Below are 25,477 nucleotides of genomic sequence, written 5' to 3'. Positions count from 1 at the left end.
ACATCTGCAAAAACTACTTTTCAGGACAAATTAATTTACAACAATCAATTATTTTCGTGGAACGTTTCGGGATTTCACAGGTTTTCATCAATTTCACCGTAAAATCAAGTATATTTGCCAAACAATTTTAATGAGTTGCTACAAGTGGCACGAATGCAAACTTTTCACTCATGGGAAAAGTATTTGTAGCTATCAGTTTATAGATTGACTGAGCTTGTTTTTAAGTGTGTCGGCTTCATTTATTCCTGCCCGACCAAATTGACTGCACTCCTAATAAGAGCTAATACGTTACTGGATAACTGCAGCTTTTCGAGGTAAGGCTCTTATATAAGGGGAGCTGACTTATCCGACATTTTGGTTCCGAAATTTTCGGGCGAAAAAAAATAGTATTTGTACAAAAGTCTCATTACAGAAAACTGATGTCCAAGCTTTAGAGTGTTGCCTGATTGATGTTTGATAATTTTATTCTGTAGGTGAAAACGATTTAATAAATACAAATTAAAAACAAATCAGTTGTCAAAATAGGTTTATTACAGTAAACATTTTCTGATATTGTGAGTATATTACAGTAAACATTTTCTGTTGTTGATTTTGTGAACTAAATTATCTTTCTAGATTCACCTTAAGTGACATTTTACTCAACTTATCATCAATTCTTTTACGACATAGCAACCAACGCATATCATAACGTATTTATAAATACTAGAAACGAGGTCGGATCTAATTTTGTTTTGGAACCAAAATGTCAGATAAGTCAACCTCTCCTTTTCAACTGGCTATATGTCAAAGGAGATGCTTGGTTTCTTACGTGTAATAACGTTTAAACTTTGGGTGTGGTTGCATTAAGGCTTCTGGAGTTTTCTTGGTAAAGCAGAAAGGTTCCAATCAATTACATTAAACCTACCTAAGAATTGTTGAAGGTTCCCGAGACATGACTGGCCTGAACCGGGAAGATTTTCAAATTCTTCTAAAAGCTTCAAGGATTATTTCAGAAAGGTTACTGACATTTAGCTGAAAACGATCCTGGTTTTCGCGAGACATGTTTCTGGCAGAAGTTGGGCACATCAGCTGCCCATTATTTTCCAGGAACATTTCTGAATCGTTTCTAGTGTACACGCGACTAAACTAGTTGAGTAATAGCATTGTGGAGAAACTGCTTGAAGAAGTTTGACTTATTGGAAGAAAAGTTGATTCAAGTAAGTTTTATCTCGCGTGAAGACAACGAAAAATGTCAATTAACTAGTTGACAGGGAATTTTTTCAAAAGGTTGCTTCAACTAACCACCTCGCGTGTAAGAGGCCCATTACCTCAACTGACCCTACGATTTTTAGCACGTGTCTCGTTTCATGCATTAACTTATATATTGTGCTCAAAAAGTGCTATCATTGCACGTTTTTACATCTCTTATTTTCAGTTCAAATGACTCTTCGTGAGCTCGGAGTGTAATAAAACAAAAACAAAAAATAAATAAATAAATAAATACCTTTGTGCGGAAAAGTAAATGGTGATCAACAGCGTTTTGACGCATAAAATTAGCTGATTACTGCAGACACGTGTTTCGAGGTTTCAGGGAACCTCTTTTTCAATGTAAATAGTGTGCTTTTGGATCAAAAGACATGAAGTAAAAGTAACGAGAAGGAACAGAAGAAAGTTTAAATAACGCGTTAACAAAATAAAACAAGACAAAATGGATCTGACAGCCGAAATTTATTACATGATTACCTTCAAGGAAAAACCGTTAAGAAATAAATTTCATCAAAAGTCCCATAATAATTAATTAAACCGACAAAATGAAACCACAAAAGAATAAATTAGCAATAAAATTACGTAAGAAAAATTGTAAAGATTTAATTGCATTATTTAGTGGAAAAAACAACAAAAATTATGTTAATTTTCGCACTAGACTCATTGTAACAACTATTCTGCTTTGTTTTGGCAGTGCAATCATATGAATCATATGCAGCATATGATTCCATTAGGAATTCCATAACTTTGTGGTAGAAACTTAGTTTCATATGCTGGAGTTCATGGGTTCGACTCCCATCAGTGCCCTGGGTGTAATTTTCTTTCTATGTGGTGTAAATCTTTCTTGTGCTGTGTTGTCTATAAATAAATAAATAAGTTCGCTTTATCCAGGCAATGGCTTCAATCTTTCCTTAGTGTTTACTAACTACAGCTACCATGACAACAACAACATATGATTTCGTTCTAGCATGTTTAAATACAGTGTGTCCTGAAAAAGCCTGACCGTTTTCAAAAATTTATAACAGGAGAACGGGTAACGATAAAAAACAAATTCTTGCAGAAAATTCAAGTGGTAGGCGCTAAATTTTTTTCTTCAGAGATCTAAATTTCAGGTCAAAAATGTTTTAATAGATGGAGCTGCACATGGTAAGCATGTAAGTCAAAAAAGACGAATTGAAATTCAACGATTTTTACTCCGATTGCGACATGAGATCACAGCCGATGATTGTTTGAAAATATTTTTGAAAATATTTTTTTTTCCTTTTCTTCATTCTTTTCGAAAAATTATGATGTAATTTTCTATCTTTTTTTTGACTTACGGGCTTACTATCTGCAGCGCCATCTATTGAAATTTTTTTCTACTAAAATTTTGGACTCAGGATGGAGGAAATTTACGGCCCACCACATGAATTTTCTGCAATATTTATTTTTTATCATTTACCGCTTTACTGTTATAAATGTTTGAAAACAGTCAGTCTTTCTCAGGACACCCCGTAAAAACAGTAATGCATTTAGGCTATAGCATTGCATTTAATAGTGACGCTCCCTGGAATTTAAAACTAGAGAAGCAAGTAAAATATTTCATTGCCCTAACTACGAAATTCAATATCGTTTCTAATGGAGATAATGCAGATAAACTTACGAATTGAATTTTGTTATCTTTTTTCTTTTATCTATGATATATACATTTGACTCTGTCTCAATTTATTGTAAACATAATTGCTAAAAAACAGCTTAAAAGTTTTCTTTATAGGCATGTCGCTTTAAATTAGTTTTTTGTGCCAAGAGAAAAGAACAAAAATTTTGAAAATTATCTTGTGCAATTATTGCTTTTGAAAATTAATTCAGAAATTGAAAACAAGAATAAAATAAATCGAGCTTTAAGTTTTTTTTTTGCCGTATATCTTACAGCAAAAATGAAGGAAAATAGTTTCAATAGCTTTATCATAAATTTAAAAACATAATTTAAATGTCTAAATACACATTAATTTACAAAATTCAGTTTATTAGAAGTTTCTTTCAAAGACAAAGAAAAAAAAAACATTTACTAGGAAAAAAAATCTGAAATAAAAATTAGCATAACTAATTTACTTTCCAAAAAAAAATGTTCTCTATTTTTTTTTTATTTCTTCACATGTTCTTAAGCCGTTCCTATGCATAAAATTTAATGATTGCTATTATGTATTTTTTTTAATCAGTACAAATTATTTTCCCTGTCAAAGCTTATTTTAACGAGCTTCTTGAATTTTTTCGGAACCGCCAAAAATGATTTCTCCTTAAAGTTTTTCATTTGACAGATCAATTTAATATATAGATTTTTTTTCAATTTTAATTAAAAATTTCATTAAAACAGCTTGATTAATTTTTTTTAAGTGAAAAATATCGTTTACGTTGAGTATTTAGAATCAAAACTCTGGAACATATTTTTAAAATATACTTTAGGAAAGTAATTGTTTTTATTTTGAAAAATAACAATAGTACTGTTCGTTACCCAAAATCTTTTTAGCCACCTTTCCTGTAAAATGTGTAACTAAATAATGCTATTTGTACAGAACCTTAAGCTAAGTAAAATAATATAGCAGTCTAAATCTCTCAAAAAGAAAGACTCATTAAAAATAAACCAAATTATATTTACAATAATTACTCTTATTTGAATCGCCACAACTCCATGAATGCCAATTTTTTACTGCGGTGACAAACATTTTTAGCTATCATTGTAAACATAGTACACTAAACTTTTTTTCAAGGTTTTTTTTCCATTTTTAATAAAAATTTAATTAAAACCGCTTGGTTAAGATTTTTTTGATTGAAAAATGTCTTCTTTTTTTTTAAAAAAAAAGTATTGTTGCTTTCAAGTATTTAGAACCAATTCTGGGCAAAGATTTACAACACCTTTAGGAATGCAAAAGAAATGATGAACTTTTTCTTCTATAAGCTCATTTCTTTTGCATTGAAATAGGCGTTCCTTGTGACGCCGAAACACGTGTCTACAGTAATCTGCAATTTGCTTTTTGACGTGGTTGTTTCTTATTTTACAACAGCAGTTTTATTCGTTACACATATTCCTTTAAGCCACCTTTCCTGTAAAATGCGTAGCTCAATAATGCTATTTGCACAAAACCTTAAGGTAAGTAAGAACATATATACAGTCTAAATCTCTTGGGGAAAAAAAAACCTCATCAGAAATAAACTAAATTATGTATAAAATAATTATTTGAATCGCAATGATTCTATTACTGCCGATTTATTACTGTAGTAAAAACTATTTTTATCTATCAGTGTAAACATATATTATATTTTTTATTAGGTGTTCCTCCTTCAACTTAGTAACGGCCCTTCCTGATTTACTGAGTCCCAATCAAGGGCAAAATGCAGTCTCTGGATGTTGAAGCTTTAAAGGAATTGCTTGCAATTCCATTTTAGATTCGGCTATATTTGCTTTAAGCGCTTTCCTGGCAAATCAGGAAGGATACAAGTTATGATTTTATGAATAATATTGTAGATAACATGTGTCACTGAAAGTTCTTGAGTTACTCCAGAGACATATATAACTGGCTTTGATTAGGAAGGTTTCTGAATTCTTCAGAAAGATTCCAGACTGATTTCAGGACGGTTACAAACGTTTAGGAGGAGCTTTTTTTGGTTTTGCCAGATATGTTATTGGCAGAGATTAGGCACATTAGCTGCCACATTTTTTTAGGAACGTTTCCAAACTTTTTTTTGTAATGTGGTCAACTATTAAAATAATTGTTCAGTTTATTTCAAATTTTATAGCTCCAATACATGACTGTTAATTAGACATAACTGGCATTATAAGTTGTTTTATAACATTTAAAGTGGCTTCATAGAAGCAAAATCTAACATAATATTAATTATAAAAACAAGGTTTTTAAACAGAAATTTTAAAACTTCTTTTTGTAATTCATGATTTTTTTTTGAAAGTGGAGCTGATCTTTCTTGCACCGAAGTGTAATTATTCAAGGTAGAAATCTCGAAAAGTAAAATATTTTGATTTTGTTACTTTTTTAAGAAGACATTCAGAATTTCATTTGAAACTATTTATGTTCTAGCTGCGCAAAAGAAAGCAATATGTTTATTTTCTGCTTAAACTCTCTGCCTAATTAATGAATTAATGGTGTTTCAACTTTATATTTGCTGGTTCTCCAATTGTATTAAATGTGTTTTTAACTCCCGAAGCACAAAGGAAGGGGGTTATAAGTTTGACGTTTCTGTGTGTCTGTGGCGCTCTAGCACCTAAACGGATGGATCGTTTTTGGGAAAAAAAAATTGTTCGTAAGGATGGTTGATCGAGATTGTTCTTAGCTAGGATGCGTCTTAATTAATTAACGAAGATATTAGTTAAAAACCTCTAAAAGGTTTTTCCGCAATTGTTGCAGTGGAAAAAATATTTAAAAATTTTTAAGTTTAGTACAAAAAAAAAGAGTATTTTTTTCTGCGTCAGATAGAATGTTTGGAACTTCCATGTTATATAAAATTCGAATAATAACGCTTTTGAAAGCGGATTTTGAAAACGGCTCATAGCCTTTACTCAAGCAATTCGTAATCGAATTCTTTGTTGACCGACAATGAAATTAAAAGCAATGATTTAAAATTTTAATCTGTTACCGGTTTCTATTTGTTAACAAATAAAACAGTTCGAATTGATTTTAAATAGCCTAAAGCTTTTAAAAGGATTTTTTCCTTTCGATTCTACAATTGCAAATCAGTCGTTTTTTTTTTTTTTTTTTTCAAAATTTTTAATTTTAGTTTTTTTTTTTTTTTTGATAAATACTTTTTATACCAGGATAATCTATCTATCTGAGACTGTCTAAACACACAACTCAGCATTTCTTGTAGAAAAAGAACCTCCGAAAAGTTTTTGTACATCCCTTCATTGAGGCAAAAGTATCATCTCTAACAGTTCAATAGGGACTTCTTTCCGGTAAATCGTCGTAATGCTTCCCTCGGCGCGTATCAAAAAAGAATTGTTTTCTAATCGCATACGATCCCCTTAAATCCCTTGATAATGTAAATCGGAAAAGTCCGTCATACACAAAGTGCCATTGTGGGATCTTAATCAGAGATAATCTCTTTTGTGAAATTCCCTAAGGGAGGATAGTCCTCCAGATATAGTAGTCTTAATATATTGGTTTAGAATTTCCTACTGGGAGAAAGATGTAGCCATGAAGATGTTTTCTTCATTTGTGATAAAGAATGTGTTGTGACTATGGGTTGAAATGATAACGATGAAAAATTGAACTTTGTTCTACGATTTGTTTTGTTGTACTCAAAACTAAATTTCTAACACGAATCATACAAGTTGTTTATAAAGTTGAACACAGATAAAGAACATTTATTAAGAAACAATACTTCAGATTTAACCATAATTGGGTTGTTTCCTTCAGTCAAAAGTACTACTTTTAGTCACTAAAATTGATAGAATTAGCAAAAAAAAAAAAAAAAAAAAAAAAAAAATGGAGCGAGAAAAACTTTTCTTTTCCCAATGCTCGATTTTTGATCCATTCTTTAAAATGTCCGATTTTGAAAGTAAGGCGTAGTCTTTACAACTTCACAAATGATGTACTTCGACGCATCTGTCTACCGCGTTTACACGTTATCATAATCAAGAAGAGAATTAAATATTGCGTTCTACACTTGCTATCCACCATAGCGTTGCCGGTGCACGTGAATAAAGATTCGAATTAAATATTGCGCTCTGTGAATGGCAACAGTGTCTATGCCACTCACAGTCATTATCATTTGAGATGTCATCGGCAGAAGCGTAAACAATGAAAGAGCACCGATTATTATTTTTTTTTCAAAATATTAAACTTAAAAAATGAACAGATCCTATGTTTTTAAGCATGCTTTTTCATAAAAAAAATACTTTTAAAATTTCGTAAACGACCTCATTTGTTTTTTATTTTGATTCTAACCTCAATTTGTGTTTCACAACGTTAAAACACGTCTAAATGAGCGGCCATTGCAGTTCCGATAAGATTGTTACAAATCCTGTAAATAGTAATTATTGCAGTAACGTAACCTGTAAATAGTTTCCCGTAATGAATATACAACCCCTTAACATATGGCTCAAGTATACAACCCCCTATTCTTTTTTTTCTTATTTCATTCACTGATTTTATCAATGGAAGTGTAGTTGTAGAACGTCTTAGCATTTCCTGGAATATTTGAGAGATTTCTTTTCGGTATATATAAGCCGTTAGCGATGGATAAACAGTTTAGTTTCGATTGAGGATTTCGAACTGAGAGTGTGTATTTGCTCTGTTTATAGCGAGGCATTCCGCTGTGTTGTTTTCGTATTTGAAAGTAAATACGTGTGTAAACGTTGAGTTTACGGTGTTGTGTGATAATTGCTTAATTGCTGATGAATAATTTAGCAGTTGTTGAAGATCTTTCCTGTACATAGTGTAAATAAATTTCCTGTGTTTTTATCAAGAACTGTGTCTTCATTTCAAGAAAGTGGAAGTCGCACCGAATCCGTTACAATTTGGCGCCCAACGTGGGGCTTCTTCTGGACTTTCTTGGAATAAGTGTGACTTTGGACATTTTTTCATAAAGACTGTTTGAATTTATAGACTTTGTTTTTATGGTGATTACTCGCGCAATGGATGACCAATTAAAACAACTTCTTGATGCAATCAACTCTGTTAAAAATGATATGGCGGCTAATCAAGAACAAATAAAAAATGATATGGCGGCTAATCAAGAACAATTAAAAAGTGATCTGACTGCAAGTATGTTGGCAAATCAAGACCAGTTAAAAAGCAATTTAACGGTGCTGAAAAAGGACTTAACGTCTAACCAAGAAGAAATTAAAAACGACCTTATTTCGCTAAAGACTGTGATGGAAAATAAATTTAATGACATAGAGCATCGAGTTGATGCTATTGAAGAAAAATTTAATACCGTTGAAAGCCGATTCAATGCTGTAGAAAATAAATTTGAAGATGAAGATAGAAGATTTCATCTACTTAAAGAAGAGATCTTTAAGGACGTGGAAAGGAGATTGGCGACCGCGGAAAGCAGCTCTGTACAGTTTGGCGCTCCCACATCGGTTGCTCGACCGTCCATTAAACTTGCCACATTTGATGGGAAAAGTTCGTGGCAGGTGTACAAGACCCAATTCATGATAGTGGCGGAAGCGAACGGATGGGACTCTGCTACCAAGGCCTGCCATCTTGCAGCATCCCTGAGAGGTGACGCAGCGGACATTCTCCAGACCCTTCCGGACAGCAGCGCCTGGATTTCGCCGCCCTCACATCTGCGTTGGAGCTTCGCTTCGGTGAGAAGTGCCAGAAAGATTTCAGCCGACTCCAGTTGAAGTCCCGTTTCCAGAAAACCGGGGAAACCCTGCAAGAGCTAGCGGCGGACGTCGAGAGATTGTCTCATCTTGCTTTTTGTGACTGTCCTGCGGATGTTCGAGACAACCTGGCACTCAACTACTACATCGACGGGGTTCGAGATCTGGAAATCCAGAAAGCTCTACGGATGGCGGATGTCAAAGACCTGAGTTCTGCTGTTGTGTATGCGATGAAGTTAGAGGCCGCCCAGCAAGCAACCCGCAAGAATCGCCATTCAATCCGCGGCGTGAAAACTGATGAGCCTGATCCGGTTTCGTCACGTTTTGCTGAACTGGAAAAGCAAATAAAAGAAATTGCAGGAATCCTCAAAAGGACTTCGGCTCCCAAGGACCATAATGGACAACCACTTAAGTGCTGGAAATGTGGTGGCGAGGGTCACTTACGAAGAAACTGTGAAGCTCGTCAAGAAACCAGAGGGAAGAGCACCTCTCCCTCGCAGGTCCAGGAAAACTAAGCCATGGCAATCTCGCGGGACGGAGGTCGCCAAATTGGAATGAGCCCCATCTTAAAGTTTTCCAGATTTCATCGACGAGTGGCGGCAGTAATGGACTGTTTGTTTACGCATATGTAAACGGGTTTCCATGCGAACTGATTATTGACACTGGAGCCAATGTTACGATCATTAGAACAGATGTGGCTCGTCCATTTGGACTCAACATTCTGTGGACGCCGCCCTGCGTTACCCTCCAAACTGTGACAGGTGACAAGATCGAGATTGAAGGTAAAGTGAACTTAGAAATTGTGTTTGGAAATGCCATTTACCATCATACCGCATTCGTTGCTCCTATCATAGACCCCCTTCATTCTCGGATTGGACTTTTTAAAGAAGTATGACTTCAACCTCGACTTCAAGACTAACGAGCTGCACTCGACGAGAGAAGACATAGCAGTCTTTCCCGCAGAAAGTGATGTAAAATCCGCTCATCAAATAAGTGCTTAAACAGATTTATCAATTCCCTCAAGGTCAGAATCATTAATACCCGGCTCCATTGAAGAAAGCAATAGTTTTAGATTTGGACTCATTGAATACCCCAACTTAAGCAATAACCCAAAAGGAGTGCTGGTAGCATCTACGCTTGTGGACCTTTCTAAGGATGTAATTCCTGTGAGAGTCGCCAACGTGAGTGAAAGGCCAAGGAATATCCGGAAAGGCGAAGTGTTAGCAACTTGTACTCCCGTAAACTGCATCATTAGAAGAATCAATTCCCTCGAGACTGTGTCTTCTGAGTCCTTGACATCGAAGTTAATTGGGAGTGCACCCTTATCGAAGGATCAAAGAACTGCTGCGGAACAATTGGTGGACGACTTCAAGCATCTGTTTTCATCTACATCGGAGGATGTTGGCCGTACGAATTTAACGCAGCATCGGATTTACACTGGAGAACACCCCCCTATTAAACAGCATCCAAGACGACTACCGTTCGCTAAGAAGGAAGAGGTTGAAACCCTTCTGAAAGAGATGAAGGAGAATGATGTAATCGAACCTTCATTCAGTCCAAGACGATGGCCTCTCCCATCGTCTTGGTCCGAAAGAAAGATGGCTCCACCAGATTTTGTGTCGATTACAGACGACTGAATGAAATCACCAAGAAAGACAGTTACCCTCTTCCACGGATAGACGACACCTTGGACACTCTTTCCGGACACAAGTGGTTTTCGACCCTGGACTTGAAGAGCGGCTACTGGCAGGTTGAGATACACCCTGATGACCGAGAGAAGACAGCGTTTACAACTGGACAAGGCTTATGGCAGTTCAAAGTGATGCCCTTCGGCCTCTGCAATGCACCAGCCACGTTCGAGCGTCTTATGGAGACAGTGTTAAAAGGACTCTCTTACGAATCCTGTCTGGTCTACTTAGACGATATCATCATCGTGGGACGCAGCTTCGAAGAACATCTGGTAAATCTTAGGAAGGTGCTGCAAAAGCTTAAGGAAGCCAATCTGAAATTAAGTCCGTCCAAATGTAATTTGTTCCGCCGGGGAGTGAACTATCTTGGTCACATCATCTCTTCTGAGGGTGTGCAAACCGATCCAGAAAAGGTATCCGCGGTCAAGAGTTGGAGTCGTCCCGAAAACATCCATAAGCTGCGAAGTTTCCTGGGGCTCTGCACGTACTACAGGAAGTTTGTGAAGGGTTTTTCCAACATTGCACGACCTTTGCATAAGCTGACGGAGAGCAAGCAAAAGTTTGAATGGTCCAAAGAATGCGAAGATGCATTTCTACGACTGAAGGAGGCTTTAACATCAACGCCTATCCTCGCCTATCCTCAGCCTGAAAAATCCTTCATCCTGGACACTGATGCGAGCAACGAGGGCATCGGAGATGTTTTATCCCAAGAAATTGACGGAAATGAACATGTCATCGCTTACTGGAGCAAATGCTTATCAAAGTCGGAGCGAAATTACTGCGTCACCAGAAAGGAGTTACTGGCCATAGTGAAAGCTGTAGAACACTTCCATCATTACCTCTACGGCCGAAAGTTTCTGCTTCGGACAGATCATGCCTCGTTAACTTGGCTTTTGAACTTCAGGAATCCAGGAGGCCATATAGCCAGGTGGATACAGCGGCTCCAGGAATATGACATGGAGATCAAGCACCGAAAAGGGTTGTCTCACGGTAATGCAGACGCTTTATCAAGGAGACCCTGTCCTGAGAACTGCAATTATTGTTCCCGAATCGAGAAACAGTATGGAACGACTAGCCCTACTGCCTATCAGGTGACAGTGACTCCAATATCATCAGAACCTGATCCATGGAGTGATGACCAAGTTCGAAAAGATCAACTTGAAGACCCCGACATAAAACCAATTTTAGAGTTCATGGAAAGTGACAGTCGACGCCCTAGCTGGCAGGACGTTTCCATCTTCAGTCCTGCAACAAAAAAATACTGGGCTTTATGGAACTCACTCCATTTACGGAACGGCGTGCTACACCGGAAATGGGAATCTGACGACGGCAAAACATCTAGGTGGCAGTTACTACTTCCCCGATCCAGGATTTCAGATGTTCTGAAAGAAATACATAGTAGTGCGACTGGAGGACATTTTGGTGTCTTGAAAACCCTCAACAAAGTTCGGGAGCGCTTCTTCTGGAGCAAGGCGAAGGATGAAGTGGAGAAGTGGTGCCATTCCTGTGACGCCTGTTCTGCTCGTAAAGGACCGAAGAAAAGAAGCAGGGGGAAGCTACATCTGTACAACGTTGGAGCTCCTTTCGAACGAATTGGGATCGACATCCTGGGTCCTCTACCAAGAACTGCTGATGGGAACAAATACGTTCTTGTTTCCATCGACTATTTCACGAAATGGCCCGAAGCGTATCCCATTCCAGATCAAGAAGCTACCACCGTAGCAGAGACTCTAGTCCAACATTGGATCTCGAGATATGGAACCCCTTTGCAGATTCATTCCGATCAAGGGAGGAATTTCATCTCTGCTGTGTTTAAGGGCCTATGTAAAATTTTCGGAATTGAGAAAACTAGGACAACACCACTACACCCACAATCGGACGGCATGGTGGAGAGATTTAACCGCACAATCCTAAATAATCTCTCTCGCTTATGGTATCCAGAAATCAACAGGATTGGGACAAGAAGCTACCTTTGTTCCTGCTGGCCTACCGCAGTGCTGTCCACGAGACTACCGGATATGTCCCATCTCAGATGCTCTTCGGACGAGAGCTTCGGCTACCTTGTGATCTCGTCTTCGGTCGTCCTCCGGATGCGCCTGCATCGCCTGAGGAGTACATCCAGGATCTCCAGGCCCGGTTGGAAGACGTTCATAACTTCGCACGAGAGCGAATCAACATCGCGGCGGAGAAGATGAAGACCCGATACGACACAAGGTCTACTGGACATGAATTCAACGAAGGCGACAAGGTTTGGTTATGGAATCCCATCCGACGGAAAGGTCTTTCACCCAAATTGCAGTCGCATTGGGATGGACCCTACAAAGTCCTTAACCGACTAAATGACGTCGTAGTGAGGATCCAAAAATCACTAATGCAAAACCTAGGGTTGTACATTATGATCGGTTAGCCCCATACTATGGCCATAGTTCATGAGTATTACGTAAACAACCATGGTTGATAACATAAAAGTTGTAGATAATTTTTGCTTTTAATGTTTATTAATATTTCTTGTTATTATTGTGTTTTCTGTATCTGTTAGTTATTATTTAATGTGTGTAATTGTGAACTTGTGATAGAAGTTTGGCACCCTTTCTGGGGATTGTACTGCCCGGGACGTGCAGTCCTTAGGACGGGGGCAATGTTACAAATCCTGTAAATAGTAATTATTGCAGTAACGTAACCTGTAAATAGTTTCCCGTAATGAATATACAACCCTTAACATATGGCTCAAGTATACAACCCCCTATTCTTTTTTTTCTTATTTCATTCACTGATTTTATCAATGGAAGTGTAGTTGTAGAACGTCGTAGCATTTTCTGGAATATTTGAGAGATTTCTTTTCGGTATATATAAGCCGTTAGCGATGGATAAACAGTTTAGTTTCGATTGAGGATTTCGAACTGAGAGTGTGTATTTGCTCTGTTTATAGCGAGGCATTCCGCTGTGTTGTTTTCGTATTTGGAAGTAAATACGTGTGTAAACGTTGAGTTTACGGTGTTGTGTGATAATTGCTTAATTGCTGATGAATAATTTTGCAGTTGTTGTAGATCTTTCCTGTACATAGTGTAAATAAATTTCCTGTGTTTTTATCAAGAACTGTGTCTTCATTTCAAGAAAGTGGAAGTCGCACCGAATCCGTTACAAGATTTACATGTTTTTTAACTTTACGCCCGGCCTGAATTTTTACATGCGTAGCCAGAATTTACTTTCCCAAGGTAAAAGTTTGGTCATTACAGTCCTTTCATGAATATAAAGTATTATATTAGAATTGACAATATGTGTTGAATTCTTCTGCAGAAGTTCTTCTTTACTAATGCCGATTTATCATTTTTCGGAAACAAATTCAGAGTATTAAGATTATTTCTGAAAGATAAAGTAAAATGCCAAGGGAACAAAGATTTTTTAATAAGATAGTAGCACTTAAAAAAAAAATTTGAAAAGAAAGCTTCACCTTTCATTATCGGAGTTTAATGGGTGCACCGTACACTGTAAAAACGATTCAGATACGTTCTTGGAAAATAATGGGCAGCTGATGTGCCCAATTTCTGCCAGTAACATACCTTGCGCAAAAACCAGGAAAATTTTCCACTAAGAACTATTAACCTTTCTGAAATTATCCTTGAATCTTTCTGAAGATTATGCAGATCTCACCGGTTAAAGCCAGTTTAGATCCTTCAAGGGAAATTCGGTAGGTTTGATACAATTCACTGTAAACCTTCAAGAAATACTAAGAAAGTTCCAGAATATCAATGCAACCATGGCCAAAGCGCTGCGGCAGAAGTGCAAGCAAGAACCAGTCATCTCCTTTTGCCTGCCACTCTTGTCTTGCAAAGCTACGGTTATCCTTATATATTATTTCTGTAGCCTGTTTTTGGTTTCTACGCCAGATTTTCCTCAATTCTTGATCGATTTCTTTGATTTACGCCTTATTTTAAAGCTTATGGTGCTGTCTACTGACGAAAAATAGACCTACGGTCTAAAAATTGCTTTTTTCAGCCGAAAAACCTGTTTTAAAGAACCAGAATGAGATTTTCGGTTAAACTTATAACTTTAACTTGCACTATGACCGACAGACCAGAATAGCTTGATCAACAGAGCGTTTTCCTCGTAACCAAGAGAATGCGTGTTCGGGCCCACGTCCGGACAATCTGCATCAAAAAATTAGAGAAATATCGCGTATTAAATAACCGCTTAATTAAGTGAATAACAAATATGAGGGAATAGAATAAATGAGAAGGAAACGCGCTTTGCTGTTATGAAAACTTGATGTGGTTTAGTGCTAAAGTACTTCTGAATTGTATGTTTTTTTTTTTAAGCTTTGGCTCTGGTAAGAAAATTAAAGCAAAATGTAAGTGAAAATATAAGTAACAGGTTTAAGATTTCAGACTACAATAGAATTGTTTTTTGTTCAGAAAAAAATAATAAATCGTATATTGAAATATATATTCTTCTAATGAGTTTTTGACTCTTTGTACAAATACAAAAATTACTACCTCAATTTGAAGGGTAAAATATTTATTTTTTCTTTTTTTTTGCAAAAAAAAAAAAAAGCTTATTACATTTTTACTACATTCGAAAAGCTACGCTTAAAAACGAGCATAGTTCAATTTATTTTGTATTTTAACCGTGCTGTTAAATGATGAACACGTGCTGCCATCTAAGTTATAACGGTTCAAGCAGCCTGCGGTAACAAATTGTAAAAATTTTCAAAAATAAAAACACTTCTCTTCAATATCTTATCTTATATATTATTCCCCTCTCATTTTAAAACTTATCAGGCTGGCTAACGACGAAAAATAGACTTATGGTCGAAAAATCAAGTTTTCGAAAATGCCCCTTGCTGTTTCAAAACCTTGATGCAGCCTGTAGTTCTTATGCAATTTTTTTTAAAGCAAAGTTCTAATGCAGTTTTCCAATTTTTTACGTCACTTTCGGCAAAAAAAAAAGCCTGTGTGTGTGTGTGTGTTTATATTTCAATAAAGCTTAAAAGCACTGGACTTAGTTGTTCGGTTAAATTGATAAGTTTTTTTTCGGTAGAGTGTTCGGCTATAAACTATCTGAACTTCGGGCAAGCTTGGGCTGTCCGACATAATATCAAATTTATATTAATATTACGCATTACATGTACTCATAACATACACACGTAATAAAATAAATGCAGTAGGAATGCTACTTGGTGTTTCGACTCCTTTATGCAGGCTACAGTTATCATTCGGATAAGTTGACTGTTAATCGAAGGGTGTTCTTCCTTTTTTTAAGCTTTGACTCCATCTAGACCACTCAGCATAATGTAAGCATAAAAAAGTATTGGATTTACCTAAAGGAAATTCTTTCTGTGCAGAAAAACATTTTCATTGTATGCTGAAATGTAGATGTTTCTAATAGCAGTGTTCAACCTTTTGTACAAATGAAAAAAAATACTACGCCAAATTAAAACTTCGAGTTTCACCCAGTAAACCTTTAATTTTTTATTCGCACGAATACGATATAAAGCATTAAAATTATTATCAACTTCACTAGCAAGAAATCATTTTCTACTCCTCTGCTTTCTGCTGGGAAAAAAAATTGTCTACGTTCGAAAAATTACATTTAAAAAACGGACTCAGTTCAACTGGTTTTGGTTTTGAATTTTAAGTGTTCGATTAAAAGAGAAACATGTGCGGGAACTTAAGCCGTAACGGTTAAAGCAACCTTCTATGTAAACTAGTTCAATATTTAAAGATAAAAACACTTATTTTCAATCTAAATTATTACTTCTCTAGAATGTTGATTTCAATCGCTACGTGAGATATTCGTCATTCTTTAATCAAATTCCATGCTTTACGAATAATTTTAAATCGTATCATGCTGGTTAATGACAAAATATAGAAGCATGATCTTATTATTTCTATTGTTTTTGGTAAAAAGCTTTTTTGTTGTTTTTTACTACGTATTCCTTCAATGAATAGCTTTCGAAAAGGAAGGCGCAATTGCTAGGTTTGTTGGGGGTGTCGGGCTGTTAATCAGAATGGCGCCAATTCGAATCCGTGCCAATAAATATCTCTTTAATGTTTCTCTTTTTCCTGTCAGATGCTCACATGGGCAGGACTGTATTTGCGACAACCTGTTTTTTTCACATGCACAATTATTGCTTTTCACGAGTCAATATTCAACCACTTTTATTGATATTTATGTTTGCATTGAAAATGTGTACGACCAAAAGGTGAGCGATGATCAAATTATCACAACGTTGTATTTACCGATGTTTTGCTACTGATGTCTTACTGATGTTATGCCTTCTCTTCGGCGCTTACTTATTTTCGGTTCTTCTTCATAATATTCTTTCTTTGAAATTTTTAAAGAGCAAAATGCCTTATGAAACGATTCGAAGCACAGTGCGGAGTTTCGCACGGGTCGACTAGTCCAAACACTTATTTGCTCTCATTGAGAGCTTAGTCAACCTGGACAAGCTACAACTGAGTTTAAGACGACACACTTAATAAATACACCTAGTTAATCTTTAAACTGGTAACTAAAAATATTTTTTCTACCAATGAGGAGTTTGCGTACGTGCAACTTGAAACAATTCGGGAAACATTTTTGCAAAGATACTTGATTTTACGAACAAATAGGTGAAAACCCGTGAAATCCTGTAACGTTCCACGGAAATAATCAGTAACGTTTCGGAATTTTTTTTACAGTGTATATTGCTCGAACCACATCTATATGGTTCCCAAGATCATCACATATTCTCAAACGGTGCACACATTGAGCTCTGGTAGTGAAAGATTTAAATCTTTTTATGTTTAATAAAATGATTAAATGTCTCACATTACGCTTATTATTTTTACTGTTCCGATGCAGCCGGTTTACTTTTACTTTTTCAAAATTATTTACTTATTTATTTATTTTTTACGATGTCGATAGAAAACGTTTGAACCTGTGAAGTACTATGACGCAAATTGCACACTCATACGACAACTTTTTTGCTTTTCTATTAATTTTTTAAATCCGTCACGGACTTTTTAGCCACCCTATATGATATATTTAAAATTCAATCTGTCTTAGTTTACGGACACTGATAAGGATATAAAACGAGAGAAAAATAAAAAATAATCATCACCTTTTTTTTATCGAATATTACATAAGATCTAAATGAATGCATTTGTTTTTAAATTAAGAACGAATAAAGAATAAACAAAGACAGATTGAGGGGGAGAGAGAGAGAGAGTCGGGTTTCTTTATAGGATATTCTGATTATTTACATTGAGCAAATGTCATTAAATGTAGTCTTCCTTTGATCTTAATTTTCGTAAACATATTTTAATTTGAAAAAAAAAGGTTCTCCTTCAATCAATGTTCCAAGTCTTACTACTTTTTTTCCTGCTTACACTTCTTTCTATTCTTTTTGTATTGGGTGAAAGGAGAATCATTATTTTTACTTTTTGGAATACTGGTTGGATTATTTATTATTTTATAATGGTGCACGACTTTTTCTATGAAACATTTTGTGGTTATTTGCTTTCTAAAGCCTATGTTTGCTTTTGCAGTGATCTTTAGTTTGATTTGTTAAACTTAAGTACGCTTTTCCTTCTTTCTTTTTACTATGAAAGATTCATTGCGAGTAAAAATACTATTTCCAAAAGTTCTTATTATATTTTAAAAAAAAATTTCATTGAAATCGAGTTTATGTACGGAAAACGATGTATTTTTTAAATGTCTTACAAAAGGGCGAATACTTTGAGGGCGGATTATTTTACATAATTCACTCTTGGGAAACTAGCAAAAGATTTTCCAACATTTTTAAACATAGTGCACAGATTCCTTTCCCTAATACTTGATGATTTGTTTTCATTGAACTTTATTTTAACATTCGTAAGGAAAATCTTTTGATGATGTTGGTTTCCTTCTTTTTTTCTGAGTGAAAGAATGAATTAAAATATATATATATATCTGCATAGAAACGTTTCTAAATCAACCTGTAAACGAAATTTCTCAAATGATATTATTTTATACAGTTCAAAATTGGATTTATTTATTTATTTATTTATTTACATTTTTAAGGAAAACCATTTAATGATGTTAATTTTCTTATTTTTTCCTAAGTAATCAAATAAAAAATAGAAATGGTTGGAAATCAACTCGTAAAACGGAATTTCGTAATAATTTTATTTTATGAAATTAAAAAATATAATTGGGAAAATATCACGCTAATATTCACACGCTAATTTTCCCAATCTCATGAAAAATAAAATAATGAAAAATAAATACATAACTAAACAAAAATAAATAAATAAACACAAATAAAAGCATAATTAAAAAAGTACTAACTAAATAAAAAGAAGAAGAAGGTTTAACATAAAATAAAAAAAATTAGCAAATATTTTCCCAATATCCTTAGCTTAATCTAACAAAAAATACTCGAAGCATGTTTCTCTCTTCAGCACGTGTTTCGATATATCGAAGAACCTTTAGCTCGAATGGCACCGATATAGAATATCTTAAAGGTTTTTTCTTTCTTCTTCTCTTGTATGACTAAGGCAAAAGAAATTCCTTAAGTACACATTCTTGTAACACTTTTGTCTCCCTTGAATAAACACTCAACTCCATTTCAAACACGTTTCCCTTTACTTACTTTTGTATTTAAAAAGAGATATTCCCTATCGTGATGTGTATTTTATCGAGTGTCCAAACACTTTTCTTGAAATGTTTGTTGACGGAAAGAGACTTCGGTGTTTTTCTTTAATATTGTACTTATATAGGCGATTTTTTTCTCCTTCATCAATTTCATTTGGTCAAAGAAATATTATGGATGCATAAACAGTAAATTCGTTTGTGAAGAAGTAGGCTATAAAACATAGTAAATATTTAATGCACTGGCGTCACTACGGAGGGGCCGTCCGCCCCGGGTGTCACCTTTCTGGGGGTTAACATCCAAAGTGGAAGTGCAGGTTTTTGAAAAATATGGGGCTAAATTGCATATTTAGAACTACAAATTTGAAAATTTTCCGGGCGGGGGGAATCCCTGGACCTCATATATTGTATATACAGTCATTTAATAAATGCAAAAGGTAAGTTTTCAAATGGTTTGACACTAATTAGCTTAAAAGTTTAGAGCTGATCCTAAAGACACAGCTTAAATTTTTTTTTTGTTTGAGTTCAAATGGAAAAACACTAACCAGAGAAGTGTTTTATGCATTGCAAAAAATAAACTTTTCACATTTAAAAGAAGTAATTAAAACAAAATATTACTTCAGCTTCACCATTTAAAAAAAAAAATCTTTATTTGATTTGTCTTTATACGGCTTCGGTGAGTGCAAATAATTACCGATTTGCACTATTCTGCATTATATAAAGAATTCTAATGACGATACCAAATTTATGTTATATTTCTGTACGTTAACCGTTTTTGTTGCAAAATGGCAAATTTTTAAACTTTGCATGTGTAAAAGCGTTTTTTTTAAAGATACAATACAAACGTCTTATTCGTCATACGTTTTGCTGAGTTCTGTAACACCCGCAGGGTATTTAATATTCGTATTATCAAGAGATAAGTACTAAATAAATAAGATTATCTTGGTAAGACTTACAGCATTTTGGACAAAATAAAACGGATAATCCAGATGATAGTCTTTTTTTTTTACAACAAAAATAGTTCTTTCTTTCCGTAACTGAAATATAAATTTTCTTCGTTGAATAAAGATAATTTTTCGTTCATCTTTTCCAATGATTATTTAAGGAAAGAATACAGTAATTTTAAAGAAATTTTTTTTCCAGACAGCTTTTTACAGAAATATCCAAATAATACCTTTAATTACATAATCACCTGCAAAAAACAGAGCTTACGTAGCAATGTGCTAGAAGCATCGCTTCATATGCCGACGATCGCGGGTTTGGTTACCACCGATGGCCTGACCGTTATTTTATCTGTGTGTGCTATAAGTAGTACTTGTTTTATCTGTAAATAAATAAAAACGTGTAATTTCTTGAGGCATAACATCCAATCTTTCTGCAGTGTTTATTCACTGTGGACACGTCAATAGCAGCCGTCCACCTTGTCTAGTGGCCAGAGGAGCTGACTGCGATTGGGAGGTCCGGGGTTCAAATCCCGGCTCGGGAATGGATGTACTTTCTCTCTCCTTTTCTTGTCCTCTCTTTGTGTGAATGTGTTGTTTTGCTGTGAATAGTTGTCAACCCTATAAATAGGACCTTATGGCATGTGTGTACTGTGGATGTCGGATTTCACACCAAATTACGGACAATTGGAAAAGTGAAGCAGCGCACCCCAAATTGCCAGCCTAGCTGCCACACGACAACAACAACAACAGCAACAACATACAAATGAGCGCTTTTCGTATAACAAAATCTCTCAATGAACTTTTCTAATGCAGTTGTAGTAAAAAATCATGAACATAAAAGAAGTAAATGAATTATATGACAGTTCTCAATTATTTAGAAACTTTAAAATTTCTGGTAATTTCCGGTAACGAGAGGAAGCATCATTAATCGCAGTTATGCTCACAGCATTTCTAGAAAACAGACTCAACTGAGTATAAAAGGTTCCCTTGAACTCTTATTAGCATCTTTTAGTGCCGCTATGACCTGCTTTAGCTAATGGCAGAAATATTCATAAAGTACAAATTATATTTCACGACACAAAGAAAATTCCGAAGAGTCAAACTAGTTCCAAGTAACGTTTCGGGATTTAACGTGTTTCCACTAGCTTTCTGAATTGCTAGAAGTCGTATGAATGCAGTCACCTCACTGTTGTGAACAAGTTTTTTAGCCCCCAGTGTTAGGTCAGGTTTATCTTTTTTATAGGAGCTTTTGCCTTCAACTCTGTTATAGCCTTTCCAGACTGCCAGAGTCCTGATCGAGGACGAAGACAGTCTAAGGATACTGTAGCACTTCGGGTAAATAAGCTGCTTAGCAATTCTGAAATAACTTCGGTCATATTTGCTTTATGAGGTTTACTAATAAATCAGGAAAATGCCAAGCTATATCTATGAACTTGTCGTAATTCCTTGGAAAGCTCCAGTTTTTTTCCAGAAAAATGATTGAATTTAATACCAAGTTCTCTAAATTCTTCCTGAAGATTCCAAGTGATTTTAGACGCGTTACTGATTTTTAGACGGTCACCTTTTTTTTCTTTGCCAGCATGATACTGGCAGAATTTAGGCACAATAGCTGTCCATTATTTTGCAGGAATATTCCTGATTTGAAAAACAGTTTAATGTTTGTTAATCTTATGATTGTTTTGCTTAAGTAGAATTATTCACTTTTCTCCGTTTAGTACGATGATGCTCGTTTACACATAATTATCAACCCAGGCATGCTGATGCAAATGTTAGTCAAATGACGTTACTATTTAAACATGTTGTATTTAATTACGAGTAAAACAAAACATAAAAAAACCAAAAAGGATCTCATTTTGTAATTGAACCGTTTATTTCAAAATCCAGTCAAGCGACACTCTCTAAAATTTCGAAAAAGCATTTTTATCTTCGTATTAAAATTTCTCTACAGTGTCCGCCGTTTATGAATCATGTTTGTTCTGAACAGTTTTATTTGATAAAGTGGATGATTCAATAAAGCGGCTAATTCAATAAAGCTGAAGTTCGTCCTGTTTTTGACGATTTGATTCATTCAAGCGGTTGATTCAATTAATCGGCGTTCACTGTATAAGGATTACAATGTTTTAAACCAAAAAGGATACATATTTAGATATATTTCTTTCAATAAACAAATGTAATAATCATTGAATAATTTAATATGGTGATATAGATGTTTTCCTAAAATTGGCAATTTTGTAGCTTGATTGGTTTTTAAAATGAAAGATTCAATTATAAGCTTAGTATTTTTTTTATGACGAAGTGAAATAAATTGTAATAATCAAACAAGTTTTTTCAATTACAGAAAATTTATGTTGGAGGATCAGAAAAAGTATTTGCTGACACTGACAGGCAAAACGTATCGATCACAAAACTTCACAAAATATTTATTAGCTATTTTTCTTTTGATGAAAATTCAGTTTCTAAATGTCACTTCATTTATAAGCTCATGAAAAACGAACTGATGTCTGTAGAATTTTAAGCAGTTTCTAAACGAATGCGAAAGTTGCCTTAACAGTAGCAGGTGTTGCATCTTTTTTTCCTGTCCTTTCTCGTAATTTTTCGAGAGTGACTATCATTTTTCTTAAACTGAGCAATCATGCGTGTGTTATCCCCTCAAATTTCCTTCCAAAAGAAGTGTTCAAGAGAGCAGAGTGCGGAGTAGCCTCATTTGGAATATTGGAGCGTTTCGCACATTATCATCTTTCTCGTTTATGAAAGTATGGAGTTTGTATGCATATCGCGTACTCTGCTGCGTATTTCGGATAAAAAATGAGATGTTGTTGCCCAGATTTGTTTTAAATTGTATATTTGGGGTGGAAGAGGGAAGAGGTTAGCGAAAATAATTTGAGAATGAGTTGATTGTTAATGGTTGAGAGTTGTCATACGGTGGGTGACATTAAAAAAAATAATAATAAATAATGCAAGTGGGGTGAAGAAAAAAACCCTTTTAAAATATATAAAGTAACTTATTTTTTTAATTTAGATTATTTTTTAAAACAATTATTTTTTATGTACACTGTAAAAAAAATCCGAAACGTTACTATGTATTTCCGTGATACGTTTCGGGATTTTAGTGGTTTTTATCCACTTACTGGAAAAATCAAGTATCAATATCAAAAAAGTTTCCTTAATTGCTACAAGCTGCCTGAATGCACTGTTGTGAAAAAATATTTTTAGCTCCCAGTTTAAAGATTAACTGAGCGTATTTATAAGGTGTATCGGGTTCTATTCAAGTGCGGTCTCTCCGTGCTAATTAAGCTCCCTAAGGGAGTAAATAAGTATGGACTACGTTGCTTTGCAAGAATTGCAGGTGAGTAAAATTCTCGTTACGTTCTTGCAAATCTAGCTTAGCTTTGGCCATATTTGCAGTAATGCTTTGAACTTCCGTGATAAATCAGGAAGAAATTTTGTAGTATAACCAAAACAACGCGAAACTAAATTCGAATATGAAGTCTATTTTTTTTTTTCACATCATTCCTATGCCATTCCAAATGAAACTCAGTAGATTTTTTAAAAACATTGCCTGATTTTATTCTTGTAATTTGTCAAAAAACGAAGAGACAGAGAAAAAATACGCCACAAAAGTCATCGTACACTAAAATATTTTCAGATAAATTCATTGTTAAAATTATCACATGTCGTTTTTCTATTATTTTTGCATTGTGTTGACACTGTAAAGTCATTTGGCTTTAATTTTTTGTTTATTTATTCCCAATGTTCTGTTTGTTATTTTAAAATGGCTGTTATTCGTAAAAAAAACAACAAACACCATTCTTTTTTTTCCTCTCAGTAGATGTAAATTGGCGTGAAATGTCTGTAAACTAGTTAGTTTACACCATTTTATAGTGAAGTGCTCGATAAAATGCTTTAACCCATTAAGCGCCGCTATATGAACCACATTGAAAATACTTAAGTTTTCATGTGTTTTGATATTCAATACACATCTCTAATCATATGTAGCTGAAATTTCGCAAAAATATTTATTAGGTTAGGACATATGGTATGGTCCCAAAATGGGAGACTTGGCGTTTAATGGGGACAACATACATATCCCTGCCACTATGTTGATACTTGAATAATTTCTGGCTAAATCCAATTAGAAAGCCCTAAAATCGTTTTTATGTAATTAATATGGCTAGGTATTGGTACTTTATGTACATATTTAATATATTCAAGCTTTGAAATGTAGAACTTTTAACTTTTCATGACACCCAAAGCTATACATTTTGGGCACCCTTGCAACAAAAGCTGTGGAGGTCAGCCCCAGAGGCTAGCAGTGTATATTTGCAACATTAATAAGTATTGGTATGCTAGTTATTTTGAATTTCTTGAGCCGTTGGGGCCCTTAAGAACGTCTCCCCCCCCCCTCCCTCTGCCCGTACATCACTCCGTGTCTGGTTTTCATTCTTGTTCCATTCCTTCTTATACATTTTTATACAAAACGGAACTTTCTCACACATTTTACTACCTTTTAGCAAAAAACCTTAGGATTTTCATACAAAAAAAGAGAAGAGGTACCTTTTTTCTATTAACCATGTAGGGGGATCGAGCAATAGTAAATGACAATGACATGTTGACATGAAATGTCATTTACCATTACACACCACCACACTATATAAAATGTATCTTATAAAATGGAACTAAGATATTTTTGGGCTCCCTGATGGTGTAATTGTGTTATTATAGGCAAGAGTTTTTTTGCAGTCAACATTTTGGTTGCCTCACAAAATGTTTGATGACATGATTTATTCATCATCATAATGTTTTTAGAGATAAATGTCTAGCATGCTTCGCATTGAGGAATTATCAACGGTCATAGTTTCTCCGATTTCATCCAACAAATTACGATAAATGGTAAAAATATAAAGTGAGACATTTATCGCATTATCTGTGATCTAAACGATTTCGATTAAAGTTTTTTTTTTTTCTCAACTATCTGAAAAGAATTTGGCGATTCACAAACAAGTGATACTGCACTCATCTTCTTGTTTTAAGCTAAAATATATTATTTTAATAGTGTCTGAAGCTCGTAGCAAAGTCAAAAATTCTTACAACATTTTTGATTTCAAAAAAAAAAAAAAAGGTGAAGAAATTTCTCTATTGAAATTCAATCTCCCTAATTGAAGGGGGAGCGCCCTCAAGGAGGAGGGGAGCATGGAGCTGACTGAGCTACAAAATATTTTTATGGGAGGAGGAGGAATATTTTTAAAGGGAATTTGAACTCCGTTTACGGAAATATCTTTCGTGATCTGTAGAAATTCAGAGAGATGCGTCATCCTCCTTAGGGAGGATTGGCACCCCTGTTTTTTCAGAACTTTCTTCTAAACGAATGGAATGTTACTTGTTTTGATGAAAGCACCTGCTCTTGACTTTGAACAACAAAAGAGTGTTTACAATGAGAAACTACAAAGGGGGCTGTGACTTCAACAGGAAAAAAGGGGAGAGTTCATTCATGCAAAATGGGTGAAAATGATTTCTACTGGGCATGACTTGCTCTGCTAATCAGAACACGCCAAGTCTCCCATTTTGGGACTTCTGTAAATAAAGTCCTCTAAAACTACTTTAAATTATTTTTCTTGGCCTCTGTTGGATGTGATTTGAAAAAAGGTCTATTGAGCTTCATATTCCAT

The sequence above is a fragment of the Uloborus diversus genome, chromosome 8 (assembly GCF_026930045.1).
Source record: "Uloborus diversus isolate 005 chromosome 8, Udiv.v.3.1, whole genome shotgun sequence".
Lineage (NCBI taxonomy): Eukaryota > Metazoa > Arthropoda > Arachnida > Araneae > Uloboridae > Uloborus > Uloborus diversus.
The sequence above is the reverse complement of the archived record's forward strand: the minus strand, read 5'-3'. Positions refer to the sequence as shown.